The 13,889-nt window shown below is 43.2% G+C and overlaps 1 long non-coding RNA gene across 1 annotated transcript; it reads left to right on the top strand.

Moving 5' to 3' along the window:
• Positions 1-3,383: 3,383 nt before the first annotated feature.
• On the top strand, positions 3,384-13,876 carry LOC140725391 (uncharacterized). Its single transcript, XR_012098335.1, has 3 exons — positions 3,384-5,621; positions 11,095-11,299; positions 11,773-13,876. It is a non-coding gene; the product is annotated as an uncharacterized lncRNA (long non-coding RNA).
• The last annotated feature ends 13 nt before the right edge of the window (positions 13,877-13,889 follow it).

The raw sequence follows: 13,889 nt of genomic DNA, 5'->3' as shown, positions 1-13,889 counted from the left end.
GATTTTCCTTTCAGGAAACCATGCTGGCTTTGGCCTATCTTGTCATGTGCCTCCAAGTACTTCGTAATCTCAACCCCAACATCCCTAATGATCCAGAAATTTTAAACCCTGCCCCCTGCACCAGCTCATCAACCACAGATTCATCTGTAAAATCACCCTATTCTAAGCCTCACTGGCACGTTTACCAGACAGCGGTCCAGAGATTGTTACCCTGGAGACAAGGTCCATCTGTTCCACAACATTCTGCAGGACCCTGTAGTTCACTGTGCAAGTCCTACCTTGGTTTAACTTTCCAAAGTCTCACACCTTGCACGTACTTAAATAGAACTCCATTTGCTAAACAAACTTCAGCTAAACAAAATGCACTGTAACTTTGATAACCTTCTTTGCTCTTTACAGCTTATTTTTCAGCAGGCTGCAGTCAGTGCCAGAGGTCATTCCTGGATATTGGCACACGAGTTTTAAAAACTCAGGTGCTTTAGGGACTATTTGGTGGGTTGCATTCAGCGTGCAAGGTCGTTCATTGGTGATGTAAGATGAGGTTTTACAAGAGTTCAGGTGCTTTTGGGACTTTGGCAGGCTGCAGTCACAGCGATCTGTTAAGATATTTCAGCCTATAGTAGAGATATTTCAGTCTATAGAATATATTGCATTTAGTTCAACCCATCTATGACTTTCTACTTTCTACAGCCTTCCTTATCTACTCCACTTGCGTCCTTCACTTTGTTCCTCATATCATTCACTCAGTAACAATACACTCATCAGCTCAAACATTCTCTGAGCTAGGAAGCTTCTACATTCTTATCCCTTTTATAATTAAGAATTTATTTTGGAACCTCCATCTGATTTCTTGTCATCAACCTTATCTAATGGTGTCTAGTTGTGTTTGGCCCACAGGGTAATGATGCAGCTGCATCACTTATTTCATAACTTTAGAAACATCTGTTAGGTCCCTCTCATGCTTCCTGCTGTGATGAGAGACCTAGGTGAGGATGATTAGGACCCAAATGCTGGATATCTGAGACCAGAGTGGAGGAACGATACAAAACTGAAATGAAGAATCCAAAATTGAGCTGATCACTGAGCACTGAACCCCAGTTCAAGTCCTCTTTAAGTATTAAATCCTTTCGTCAAAACATGGCTGGCAGTTAGCAGGACAGCCTGAATCATTAAAGGGGCCACACCAGCTATCCATATTCCAGGGAGTTAGAGTGCCTAAAACCCTGAAGCTGGCGTGGTTGCGTGTGTGTTATAATAGGGCCCTCTTCCCTCTGGCCAGTTCCTGATGGCCGTGGCTGCTCAAAAAGACAATGATGGTAGTCATGGATGAGAGCCGGACCTAAGATGTCCCTTTCAGGAACTCTGTTACTCAGGTCCGAATCTTTCCCAGTCCACAACACCCCAAAGAGTCTGTGAATCCAGAAGTTTTCTCACGGTGTAGACCTGTTCCTCATCGACGAACATGGGTGGTGGCACGACTAATGCTGGTGGGGTTAAAGGGCTGCTGTTCACAGGTTTTAATTTGGAATGTGGAGATGTGGATCGTGAGTGTTTTGGGGAGCTGCAAGGTGTAAGTCACTTTCTTGAGAATCTTGAAGGGTCCAAAGAACGTAGGTGTCAATTTCTTAGACTCAAAAAGGCAAATCCTGAGTCAATAACCAGACCGCTTGCCCAGGCTGTAAAACTGGTCCCTGTCTTGTCTTGTAGTTTGCCTTTATTTCAACCTTCCTGATGAAAGCTAACAAAATCTTCCTTGTCTTAATCATCTCTCCTAGCAGTGTTGGACAAGATCTTCGGCCACAGGAACCCCAACCTTGACCTCCTGCTCAGGGAAGAGTGGCAGACAATACCCAAATTGATATTCAAAAGGGGACATCCTGTGCACCAAATTCCATAGAGTGTTGTGGGTGACTTCTGCACACATCAAATGGTTGCACCACTCACCCGATCTTTCAGGGGCCAGGCATCTAAGGGTTTGTTCCAAACCTTGGTTCACTCGGTCTGTCTGGCCTTTGGACTATGGGTGAAACTCAGAGGAAAGACTTGATGCTTCCCCAGTCAGCTTAGAGGACGCCCTCCAAAACCGCAACATAAATTGCCAACCGTGATCTGACACAATGTCCATCGAAAAACTGTGGATCCTGAAGACCTGGTGCAGGAGGATTTTGTCTGTCTCTGTTGCAGATGGTAGTCTGTCCAAAGTGATGAATGTGCAAGCCTAGAAAAATGATCCACAGTTACCATGATAACGGTCTTCCCCTTGGAAAGAGGAAGACCTGGGACAAAGTCCATGGAGTTGTGAGCCCATGGTCTGCCCAGAACAGAGCCATTGAGGTTGGGTCCGAGGCTCTTTGTTCCAAGCATACACCTTACATGCCTGCATGTATTGATGGACCTTCCTCACCATTCCAGGCCACCAATATCTTCTCTTAATGAACTTGAGGATTCTGGCAATCCCTATGTGAGCAGTCATTCTCGATACGTATCCCCTGAATATAAGCCAGATTTTTGTGGTTTGTCTATATGATAAAAGGGTTCTTGTCCCCCTCGAGCCAGTGATGCCATTTCTCCAGAGCCAACTTGAATGTGAGTAGTTCTTTATTTTCAATGACATAGTTCACCTCTGCCAGGGATAGCCAACTGGAAAACAACATACAAGGCTGTATTTTTTGTCTGAAGGTGTCCATTGCAACAACATTTCTCCAATGACAAAGATGTCCACCTCCATGATGAAAGGGAAGGTCCGGGTTAGGTGCAATCAAAATGAGAGCTGTCGTGAACTGCTGTTTGAGCTCTGCGAAAGCAGCCTCCACTGTGACAGATCAAACAGAAGGGTCATAGATCTCTTGCTTAGTGCTGTCAGCGGCTGAAGCTTCTGATGAACTTTTGGTAAAAATTGGGAAATTCCAGGAATCATTGGAGATGGTTGCTCTGACTTCCTGCTTCTTACCAGGGTCCAACTTGAGATTGCTATTGGAGAAGATGAAACCCAAAAATGAAATGGTGGTTATGTGAAATTCGGACTTCTCCAGTTTGACATAAAGATCATGATCAAGAAGCCTCTTTAGGATATCACTGACGTGAGCAATGTGCTCCTCAATGGACATTCAGAAAATTAGGATGTTGTCCAAGTTGACAAATACATAATATGGAGAGAATCCTGGAGAACATCATGTATAAAGGCCTGGAAAACTGCTGGTGTATTCACAAAGCCAAAGAGCATGACCAGGTACTCATAATGCCCTGTCGGTGTGTTGAATGCTGTCTTCCACTCATCACCCTCCTTTATGCAAACTAGGTTGTACGCACTCTGCAAGTCTTGTCCCTCGGAGAATCTTGAAGGCAGTGTTGATGAGTGGAAGAGTTTAACAATTCGACCATTTTGCCCTCTATAATCAATGTATGGTCGCAGGCTCCCATCCTTTTTCTGTACAAAGAAGAAGCCAGCACCTTCATTAGAGAGGTGGAGGGCCAAATAAATCCCAGGGAAAGAGCCTTTATATATTCCTCCATAGTACTTCTCTCTGGGCCTGAGAACAGGTATAATCAGCCCCATGGAGGACATCTATAGCACAGTCATAGGGCTGGTGCGGTGGAAGAGTTGAGCCTTTCCCTTGTTGAAGATCTCTTCCAAATCCTTGTAGACAGAAGGGATTTCTACTAGCTTGGGTACTGCAATTACCCTCAAGCATTCCTCCGAGGATGACTCTTGAGGCTCCTTAGGTAATGGGAATGATTTGGTAGACCCCCGAGTCTCCTCCATTAGTTCACAAGAGTCTTTAGTAAAAACAGAGGCCAAATCAAAGTCTAAGTCCTTGTCCGTATCCTCAGACACGGCAGTGAGGCCTGACAAATAGTCATCGTGCTCCTGCGACTAGGCTGTAAGGGTCTCCATTTTGCAGCCTCCCCCTTAGATGGAACCTGATAACTGCAGCCCTTTGACTTAGCTGCAAGAGCTCCAAACTACTTGGGCACCTCCTTGGCTTGCTCTTGAATTAGAGATCCTCTCTCTCTATCTCCAACACACCACTGACTGGACAGGGTTTGAAATCGCAAGGGCCTGTTGGCTGGAGGCTGCTTGTCTGTCCTTGAAGGCAGGACTGGTTTTTCCAAAGCAAGGGCATGCTTCAGTTTGTTTCAGAGTCCATGGCGGTACAGACTGATGAAGGCCTCCCCATTCCAACCACTCTCTGGGCCAAAGTCCAAAACTCAATGACATGGTCTGCTCCTAACCAACTGCCCTGATGCACCTTCGTCAGATGGTCTGAGCCTCAGTTGCTCCAGTGGGATGATGGAACACCCTCCTCATGGTAGTCATGAATTGCTCCAAATCCTGGCAAATCTCTGACCTTCGCTCCCAATACATGGTGGCCTTGCCAGGGCTTTCCCAGTCAGGAGATGGATCATGAAGGCCTCCTTTCCACACTCTGTAGGGAACCAGGTTGGCTGAAGTTCGAACACCAATGAATATTGAGTAGGGAAGCCTTGGCAAGAACCAGGATCATCATTGGATCTCTCTGGCGTCAGAAGATGGACCACCTCCTGCCTCTGCAAAGCAACTGACAGCCTCACTGAAGCCGTTCTGGCTTCCTCCCTGTAATAGCTGGCACACAGAGACATGGAAGTTATGTATCTCTAGGCCTTGTCTTGAAAATTCCTCGCTGCAGCTGATGAAAGGCTCCGAGACCACGCAGGGTTCATTTGGCTCAATCGTACTGTGTATAGCAAAACAGAAGCACTCCTCTGGGGCTAGGATAAAAAACATATTACCAACAACACACAACATACTGAAAATAACACATTGCACAAATAGCACATATGGTTATGATTTCAGAAAAAACATTCAGTCAGAAAGAGAGAGGGGAGAAAATCCCAAGTCTCCGAGTGACATAACCATAAATTGTCCCAATCTGGCTTGCTCTTCCACCAAGCAAACACTGGAGGGCAGCACTGAACAGATACCAGAAGGCAGAACCGAGTGAACACTGGAGAGCAGCGCCAACAGGAGGGGCCAGTTCCCAATCCAGCACAATTCCAGCAGAGGCCCCTGCTCTCTCCACTGGGCAGCTGCAACAGGCTGTTGCATCCAAGGTGACCCCACGGTCGAGGCCTAGTCCTTACCACAACCAAGGCAATGCAGCTGCCCCAGCATCGGTCTCGCCAATGAATGGACTTGGAGTATTATATGTCAGCAATGTCCAACAGGGTTTTGTGATCCTAATAAAAATGCCCAAGATAATCACTCAGCCCATTTGAATCACTTGCTCTGCGTGTTGTGTCGCACACCGTCTCAGCATGGCAATATGCAACAAGTCCAGGCAACAGCACAACGATATGCAGTAGGTCCAGCTCCATTGCTATCGAGCAACTAGTCCTGCTCTACTTAATGTTTGTAGTATCCAGCATTGACTTACCATCTCAAAAACGATATAAGATGAACAACTGTACATTTGATTGGACCCCAAACAGCCACTGCGTCTGGGCAGGGAGCCCTCGTACTGGAAGTTCCTAATTTCATGCACCTCCGGACTGCAGTTCGGAAGTACAGAGCAAGCTAAAGATCAGGTGTTGGTGCATCAGAACTTCTTCTTCATCTCTGGAGACGCCACTTACTTCTTCAGGTAATTCCTCAGTGTTCTCAGGAAATGGGCCAGATGGAGGTCACTAGCAAGGTATATGTTGCTGAACAGCAGAGATGCTGCTAAATGTTGATAAGGGTTGGTTTTGTTTTAATTGAATTCACAGTAAATTTACTTCTTCAATTAATTAATAGCAATGAATTGTAGTTTGTAATGCACTTATTATTGTTTATTAGCTAATATTTAAATAAGATTTAATATTTTATAACCGTTTAAATGAATTCCAGCTGTGTGTAAATTCTTTGGATTATCAGAGGCATTTATAAATAGTGAAGCAGCCCTTTGGAAGCCCAGTTGTCAGAGGGAGCCAGGGCAGTGCTGCAGGCAGGACCTTGGGATGTGATATTTAGGGGACTGGTTGCCACTCACTTGCAAGGCAGCTGTTACAAGATGGTGGTAAGATTGCTAGGAGCTATGTAGCTACAGGAAAAGATAAGTGTCAGCAGTGCTAGGGTATGCATCGAAACAGGCAAGGGCTTGATTCAGGTCCTTTTACGGTAAAGTTCCACATTTTGAGAAACTAGACTCAGTGTGTGTATTGCTTTTCGTATTTGCTTAGAGAGACACGAGACACAGCAAATGCTGGAATCTGGAGGAACTGGAGGAAGTTAGCAAGTTGAACAGTATCTGTGGGAGGAAAGAAATTTCCCTTACCCGCTTTACTCAATGGTGATCTAAAGTTACAACCTGAACCATAGACAACTCCTTTATCTCCCTCATAGATACTGAATGACCTGCTAAGTTCTTCCAGCAGATAGTTTATAGCTTTCTTATCTGCTTATTGCCCAGTGTTGCAGCTGTCAATGTTGTGGTTATATCTTTCTCTCAATTACTTTGAGATTGCATTTTAGTTGCATTCATATTTTCAGTAGTTTGGGGAAAATCATACTTCATTCAACCTCTGCCCCATTCATGTAGTTCTCTTTATCTTCTAACCTTATATGGCATGTTTCCCAGGAGACAGGTTCGTGACCAGATCTACATTTTTCATTCCGCTACTGATTACTGACGCACTTTATTTTTTGTTAATTTATTTGTGGTAATATCACTTTATGTTGTGTGTTTCAGTTATGTGTAGTGTGTTGTGTACCTTGGCCCAGAGGAACATTGTTTCATTTGGCAGAATACACATGTACATTTCAATGACAGTAAGCTTGAACTTGATTTTCCCTTGTACAATCTCAATGTGCTGATGTGATTAAATGATCCTCAATGATAGCATTGCAATACCAAGTTTTTCATTGTACCTTGGTACATGTTGTAATAGTAATAAAACAGTATCCCACAGATGTTTAATGCACATCGGCAGAGATACAGTGGAAATTCAAGGCAAAAGAATTTTCCTAACTGTAATCCATAATTAACTATAATCCTAAATTACCCAAAAAGTAGTTCCTTGGATAGTTAAGGAGGTTCTTCCTAACCTGATAAATGAAAGTGGTGAGAATGGGTGAAGGATAACAATTTCCCAGGGCAGGAGATGAGAAGCTGAGTGTTGTGTATTTAATATTTAAGAAATATTTGAGTAATCTTGTGAATGAATATATTAGTTGATTAAGCATTAAGCATACTTGTTTGTTTAAATAATTCATTATGGGTTATACGTATAAATACATGATGCGTGGACACCTCACAAACTCGTAAACTTGAAGTTAGACCTGAATTTCGGACTCCCGTATCTTCCTTTGAGTAAGTTTAATGATTGGCAGTCACAAAACATAACATTGAGTTATTGAAGGATCAAGTTAACTGTTCACAACTTTCTTAGAATTAGTAACAATTTATAAATTTTCAAACAATGTTAAATTGAGATGCTGGATAGAGACAGTCAGTTCTGAGGAAACGGAACAAGTTACAAGAAGTCATTAACAAACTTGAAGAGCAATTTCAAGATAGATTAAAGTGATGCTATACATTTTGGAAAGAAAAAACAGTTTTCTCATAATATATGGAAAGTAAAACCCTGAATAGGGTAAAATTGCAAAGTAAAATGGGGAAAAGAAATGTACAATCAGCTTCCACTGCATAGCAGAAAGATAAGCAGTCAAGGAAGACAGCTTGAGCACTGGAGCTCACGTTCGGAAGCATGGAATTGAAAAATGGATGGGGCATCTCATGTTTGATCTGAAACAGGCCTTGCCCTTAATCCTCCAATACTAGCTTTTATTTCACATTTATGTCACGTGGATACTTTTCAAGATGATTTGGAATCTACCATCCAAAGATGTGAAGGAGTCAATCTCACTCATTGCTTTCAGAAGAGAATGCCAACTTTCTTGCAATGTTAAGGGCAAATGTTTGGAGTTAATGAGGAGACATTTGCGGAGTTTGGCTTGAACCAAGGGTCCAAATAACAATATGCAGATGTTTAAGAATATGCGCATGAGTAGAAGTTGCCCTCATCTCACTGTGCAAGTGTAAACACAGAATGACTCGTCAGCATAACAGCGATTGGTGGATTTTCAGGCCCTCAAGCCCTCAATTTTTCTTTGGGGGGGTCGTGACAAAATACTTTGTTTCAGATCATTAGTGGATGTGTATGGTGGGAAGGCAGTCAAATCAAATAATCAGTGGACAGTTGTCTCGGTTTGTGTGACATTTGTGTCAGATGTTCAGTTGCTGGGAAAGGTTGCTGAGCAACAAGGTTGGGGATGTTGAGAATGAGTAGGGAAGGAATTGGTAGATGCTTAAGGTTTCTTCCAATAAAATCTTAATGAGCATAATAAAGTGTCACCAACACCGTGGTTTCAAATAGCAGGATTAGTCCTTTTCAGTGAGTTCTCTCTGGATACAAGCTAAAATTGAGAAACTTGCCCGTGCCTACACTGATACTTCATAATGTGAGCTATCACATATTCAAGGGAGGTGATCTGAAACATCGACTGTCCATTTCCCTCTATAGAACTTGCATGATCCATTAAGTTCCTCCAGCCTTTTGTATGTAATAGAGATAAATCATCTGCTGCCTTAGCTCAAAGTCCCACAGGAGCTCCCAAAAAAACAAAAATTAAATAGTTCAAGTCTCCTGAAGACTACTGAATCCCTTCCTTGGTCAGGATTGACCATAGTTATCGTACCCTATCTGTCTAAGTGATAGACAAGCTAATTCACAAGCCAGGGCAGTACGACGTGGAGAGCAAGTTGCTGTCCGTGCAGCAGGCTCCACGTTTCCCAAGGAATGGCAGAGACTGATACAATTTGGTGCCAGTGGTGTTGCAAGAGTTGCCAGTCAGCATCGAATACAAAGTCCAACTGCCTTAGGGATTCCAGTGTAGTGTATTTAATATTTCAGTACTATTTTAATATATTGTTTTATTAAGTCTTCTTTGTTGTTTACATAATTCACTATGGGTTATATATAAGAAGTATGTGAATGGCATATGTCATTACGCCACCAAGTCATATGTGAGCGCCTCACTAAAAAAGGGAAAATGTAAGTAGACACCATCCTGGATTCTATGATTTTTCTTTCAATTAGTTTCTGGAGTTCTGGATTTTTCCTCGGGGGGGGGGGGGTGTTAGTCCAGCAAGCTTCCCTGTGAGTGTGTATAGTCGCAAGGCAGAGGAGGTTTGAGATCAGAGCTTGCTCACAAGCAACAGGTTTTAAGGCACCAGCAACCTGACTTTATCCCTCTTCCTGTCAGTAGAAATGGCTCCTCTGGGCTTAGTAGCTAAGCCACGCATGAAAGCCAGGGGCTGAACTTGGTTGTCAGAGGCTATATGAGACACACACCATTGGGAACATTTAATAGATAGTGGGAGCTTATCCCAGCCCTGACTGTGACAGCCTTAACCTATTGACACCACAAAAAATATGTAAAATCTGATGATTTGTACTTTTGTCTTTGAGAGCTTACTGGACAGAAATTAACTGCTGTGTTTTTGTGTATTCATTTTAGTGGGCATGGGCAAGACGAGCATTTATTGTCTACCGCTGTGTGTCTTTGAGAAGGTGGTGCTGAGTCGCCGTTCTGAACTGACACATGACTTGTGATAAGGCTACTCCATCAGGATTAATGGGCTGGATGTTCCAGGATTTTGACCTAATGGTGATGGAGGAATATATTCCCAAAGTAATTTATTGCTAAATTATGAAAGCTAACAGAAGAGAATTTGCAATGGGTGATCCTATGCATATATTGTCAGCTGGATGTCTGGCTCATGCCAGTTCTCTGCAAAAGTATCCCAGTAAACTCCAGATTTTTCCACAGAGCACTGCAAGTAAATTACCATTCCCTTCTGAAAGCAATGGCTGACTCTGGTTCCTTCACATATTTAGGTACTAAATTCCAAATCGTTACAGCCGAATGCTTCTCCTCATTTAAGCCTGGCTCTTGCCAAGCACATTAAATCTGTGTCCCCTGGTTTCAGGCACTCACTGATGAGAAATAGTTCTCTTTACATCAACGAATGAAAATGAGCAACAAAAAAAAATCTGTAGATGCTAGAAACACACATCAGTTTAGGCAACAAATGTGGAAAAAAAAACAGCCAATATTTCTGGTTAAATATCCCTTGGCAGAACCCTGAAGAGTTACAAATTTTCTTCTCTGAAATACATTAGTGTACTGAATATATTTATGTCATTTCAGTAGACTTACCTAAGGAACTTCGGAACATTATAAGAAATACAAACAGGGAAAGGCCATTCAGCCCTTTACACCCATTCTAACACTCAATAAGCTGAGCTTTTCCTTCAGTGCCACTTTCTCACACTATTCCTATTTACCATGGTTCCTTCAATATGTATAAAATTTTTCAATCTCTCCTCTTGGAGAGCTCCAAGAATTCAACATTGCCTAGATAAGTACTTTTTTATTGCTTCAGTCCTGAATAACCAATTCCTTATTTTAACAGTGTGGCCCTAATTCGAGGCAAATCATCCGAAGCAGACATCATCGCTGTATCTTCCTTTGCTTATATTATCTCTTTATTTCAGATTTATTTAACTAGTTGAATTTAAATTCCTACAGTTGCTATGATGGCCTTCAAACTCGCATCTATAGACCAATACTCCAAACTGCAGTTACTGGTTCAGTAACTTAACCACATTTCTACATTGCCATTGTTCAAGCAAATGCCTTTAAACATTTCACAGACAAAGACTATCTTAGCTTTTGCATGAAGGGAAGATATTTCTCAGTGATATGGTAAGATAGCGGCTAGTGTTATGCTTTACAGCCCGTCGATTGAAGTTCAAGTCCCACTGCCATCTGTAAGGAGATCGTATGTTCCCACTTGTGTCGGCTTCTTCTGGGCACTTTGGTATCCTCACACATTCCAAACACACACGTTTTTGTTTATTGAGATACAACGTGGACAGGCCCATCCTGCCCCTTGCCATCTGCAAACCCCTGGGGGTGGAGCTAAGATGGCACTTAACAGCGACTCCTTCAAGCTCACCTGCAGACGCAGCTTAACTTCTACCTTTGATGTCTCTCTTTTTCCTTTTCAGGGCACATGGGGTTCGGCTGAAGACCCTGACTTGGAGTTACTCTCAGACTTCAGTTCTTTGCAGTGGAGGGACCCGCTCCCCAGGGCTCACGACCAGCCTTTGGGGCTTCGAGGCTTAATTCTATGCTGGTGCCACTGGCTGAAGCATTGCGGGAGAAAGTGCAACATTTGAAGCAGCAGATCAGTTGTCGGAGGCTCTGAATTCGGTGACTAGCGCTCTCTCTCTCACTTCCCCTCATTAGTGGGGGAGATTTTATTGCCAATTCTTGAGTCAAAGAACTTGGAAAAAAGCGATGTGACAGACTTTATCAATGCCCATGTCTCCCCCCTTGCTGTGCTTTCCCTTTATTAGTGAGAGAGAGGGCCTGTGGTATGTTGAATTGTTGGGTGAATGATTAGGTTTCATTGAACTGCAGATCATGGTCTTTCATGGGGACGTTACTATTGCTTGCTTGGTGGGTGGAAGGTGCTGATGCTTTTTCTGTGGAAGTGCGTGAGGGTGGGGGAGGGTCATTGCTTTGCTGCTGTTTGTGCGTGGGGGGAAGTAGGGGGGTTTGGGGTTCTAAAGTTTTTATTGTCATTCATTCTTTGGGGCACTCTTCTGTTTACATGGATGTCTGTGAAGAACAAGGTATACAGTATATTGCATACATTTCTCTGATATTAATTTTTTTTTTAGCGTGTCGCACCAGATGGTCAGCCATTCTTGTCTGGCACGTGGTGTCAGGATTGGTCATCTTTCGGATTAACCGGATCACGATATGAACGTTCCTGACTCGACCCTTGTTTTTTTTCGAGGCTGAGTGGCTAGCTCGACGCTCAACCCGGCACGGATGGAAAGCGTGCTTGGGGGTGGCCCGACTTGGATTTGAACTCGGGAACCTTTGCTCCGGAGTCCGGCACTGATGCCATTGTGCCACCAGCCGGCCAGATGGAACTATTGAACTATTGAACTATTTAATCCTAGTTTACAATTTATAATTTATGAATTATAATCCTAAAGACAATTTACAATGATCAATTAACCTAACAATCTTTGAGCTGTGGGAGGAAACCGGAGCACCTGGAGGAAACTCACTTCATCACGGGGCAAACATACAAACTCCTTATGGGCAATGGCAGGAATTGAACATGGATCACCTGTGCTGTAAAGCATTGTGCTAACCCCTATGATACCATGCCACCCCATATTGTTTAGTAAGCTGTGAGCATGCTATATTGGCGCAGGTAGCTTGGCGACAGTGGTGGGCTGCCCCCCCAGCAGATCCTCAGACTGCGCTGACCGTGATGCAAATAACACATTTCACTGATGGTGTTGATGTCCATGTGACAAATAAAACTAATTTTAGTCTTGAGTCCAGTCACCACACAGCGGCTTAAGCAGTTTAAGAAGCAGTGTTTCACTATCAGTCACTTTGTCAAGTCATTTCCATTGGAAATTAGCCATTAATTGAAGTCAGCATTTAAACAGCTGGATCCAGTCTGGATCAAACTTAAAACAATTCATCAAGTGACAGCATTCTGCATTGCAGTTGGAACTGGTTGTACTTTTCATGTATGTGTCTGACTGCTGAGGAGAGTGGTGTGAATACTGATTTTGCAAACGGTTAAGCTGATAGTACAATCTATATATAACCATATAACAATTACAGCACGGAAACAGGCCATCTCGGCCCTTTTAGTCCGTGCTGAACACTTACTCTCATTAGTCCCACTGACCCGCACACAGCCCATAACCCTCCATTCCTTTCCTGTCTATATGCCTATCCAATTTTACTTTAAATGACAATACCGAACCTGCCTCTACCACTTCTACTGGAAGCTTGTTCCACACTACTACCACTCTCTGAGTAAAGAAATTCCCCCTCGTGTTACCCTTAAACTTTTGCCCACTACATCTCAACTCATGTCCTCTTGTTTGAATCTCCCCTACTCTCAATGGAAGAAGCCTATCTACGTCAACTCTATCTAGCCCCCTCATAATTTAAAATACCTCTGTCAAGTCCCCCCTCAACCTTCTACACTCCAAAGAATGAAGTCCTAACTTGTTCAGCCTTTCTCTATAACTTAGGTGCTGAAACCCAGGTAATATTCTAGTAAATCTCCTCTGTACTCTCTCTATTTTGTTAGCAACCTGATTTTTCTCTGCTCTCTTCAGTTGATGCTGACTGGGGGAGGGTGTCTCTTCTGGAATAATAGCAACAGCATTAGGCCAGACTACTCCATTGCTCAAAGGGATCATGATGGGTCTGTGACCTACCTCTGTTCTTGTTGGAGAATCATAGAAAGAGCTATAGAGGGATGTAATATTGAAATAGGCCCTTTAGTCAGAAGGGACCATACCAACAATTAGCCACCCCATTGCACTAATCCATTACTCATCCCATTTTAGCCCCTCCAGATTTTATCATTCAGCCACACATGGGGGAGAACTTAAAGTAAATTAAGCTAATAATCTACCCATTTCTGGAATGTGGGAGGAAACCAACATGATCACAGGGAAAGCATGCAAACGCCACAAAGACAGGACTGGAAGTTACTGGAGGACTGAATGTACATGGCTGTAACTGCGAGTGACATGATTGTGCTGCCCTATTTATCAATGTACTTATTTCCAAACTATCTATGTCAGTTTCAACTTTGGTATTACATTGATCCAGCATCAATTGACCAGTTTGTAACTTCCACAAATCTCGGCGTGAGTCCTTCCTAACTTCACACATAAAGCCCTGCGTGAAGTATTACTACCCTGTAGGACAGGGCTCTCTTGCCATCAGAAATAAATTCTCTCTGCCT

This window comes from Hemitrygon akajei, chromosome 3 (genome assembly GCF_048418815.1).
Source record: "Hemitrygon akajei chromosome 3, sHemAka1.3, whole genome shotgun sequence".
Classification (NCBI taxonomy): Eukaryota; Metazoa; Chordata; class Chondrichthyes; order Myliobatiformes; family Dasyatidae; genus Hemitrygon; species Hemitrygon akajei.
Note: the sequence above shows the minus strand (reverse complement) of the source record. Positions and strands in the feature narration are given on the sequence as shown.